Source organism: Rhipicephalus microplus, chromosome 5, assembly GCF_043290135.1.
Source record: "Rhipicephalus microplus isolate Deutch F79 chromosome 5, USDA_Rmic, whole genome shotgun sequence".
Classification (NCBI taxonomy): Eukaryota; Metazoa; Arthropoda; class Arachnida; order Ixodida; family Ixodidae; genus Rhipicephalus; species Rhipicephalus microplus.
Window position 1 is genome coordinate 16,323,004 of NC_134704.1, and position 1,997 is coordinate 16,325,000.

The window sequence follows — 1,997 nt, forward strand, 5'->3', positions numbered from 1 at the left end:
TAGAAGAGAAATCCGCCTTTTGAAACGTAGGCTCAAGCGGCACGCCGTGTTAACAAACTTCCTTACTTTCACGCTTCCCACGAACTCACGCATTCACATGTCGTGTCCCAATTGCACATTAGAGATGATATTAAGTTGAGGCCTTTAAAAATCTGTCGGTGCCTGTATGTTCTCTAGCTTCCTGTGCTTCATCGATGGGTTCTATTGAGCATAGCAATATAACAGCGGCGTACAGTATTACGTCACCTAAAGTGAGCCTAGAAAAAACAAACTTTTTACGAAGAATAAACTAGCAAGAACAACGTTACCAGAAACTACTCATTTAATAGCGGAGCATTTTCTCTATAAAGAAAAAAAAAACTAATAACTAACGTGTTGACTCTTATTTTGCATCGCAAAAGGGAGCTGCTTGTGAAATCAGCAACGTAACATGCAAAGCAAACGTAATAAAGAAATATTGTGTAACTTCCCTAAGCGTATTTTTTCTTTGTCGTGGTAATAATCACTTCGTTCAATGTATGCCTTTGCACCAGGCGTCCTAATGTACTTTGTATCACCCGCATGTCGTGGGATCGAACCCCGGCTGCGGCGGCTGCATTTTCGATGGAAGTGAAAATGCTGTAGGCCCATGCACTCAGACTTGGGTGCACGTTAAAAAACCCCAGGGGGTCGAAATTTCCGGAGCCCTCTACTACGGTGCATCTCATAATCATATGGTGGTTTTGAGACGTTAAACCCCACATATCATTCATCAAATCAATGTACTTTGCATACTAAGCATCCACATATTTATACACACACAGTTCTGTGTTCGGTGTGAGTAAACAGGTCAACGTGCGGCTGTAAATTTAGTTGTGATCAATTAACACTTTGAACAAACAGCACGCCAAGCAGCACAGGCAAAACAAGTGGCAGCACTAACCGGTATAACGAAACCGGTAGAAAATTTAGCTTGCTTTGTGATCGGTAAGTAAAATTATCAGACGCTATAGTACTTGAAGGTAAGCATTGTTGCGGAAAGGACGCAGGGAACCCGGTCTTGAATTCCGTCGTGTCCTTTGTGTTTATTTATTTATTTATTTTTTCTCACTTTGCGCGATAGTGGTTGTGGACACCGGTGGTGGTGGCGGACAACTACGGCGCCCGCGAACCTTGTTGTGAGCTCCTCATGACAGTTTTCGCTGTAAAACCAAAAGTTAACCTTTCTAGTATCCAGCTAGCTGTCATTCATATGAGCGTCATGCCATATGTCCACGTTGCCTATGGGGTGCTGTGCATTGTGTTTGACGATCGCTGTATTTTTCTCACTACGCATATTTTATCTGTGAGCTTAAGAAATATTGTTTTCGCCTTTTAGATAACGTTAAAACCCGAGCGTAGAATAAATTGTAATGGAATAGATAAATTTGGCAAAAAAGCGCTTTTCGCAGCGGGCTCAAAGTTTACCGTGTGTCGTAGACAGAAAGATATCATCATTATGAACAACGCGAGCTCAATGAGCTTCCAAGTGCTCGGTACAAATAATTCAGATAACCTGCATCGTGCGACTTCTAATTAGTGTTGGTTCTCTGTTGCCTCATTTATTTTTAGTGAACTAGTGCGGTTATCAGTTGGAATTGCCAAGTTCTTGTGCACACGCACGATACAGAATAGTACGCTGGAAAGGGGAATATGGAAGCTTGTGATGAAAAACCTGTAAACAGTGGTTGTGTCGAGCCGATGCTTCGACACAATCTCTGTTTATGCATTTTGCATAATATGGGCAGACAGAGACTACAAAAATAGAGATAAAAATTTGGCAGATCTCACGTACTTTGGAAATCGACGTGGTGCAAAACATGGGAGGTGAATGCGTTTAATTCTTTTTTTATTGAGCGAGACTTTATCATGTGGCGATAAATATGTACACATCTACGCACACACGTACGTTAGGCAGCTGCATATGATTTATATTAGCAGTTGTTTACAGTTGCGTAACGATGCCAAGGTGCGTGCGA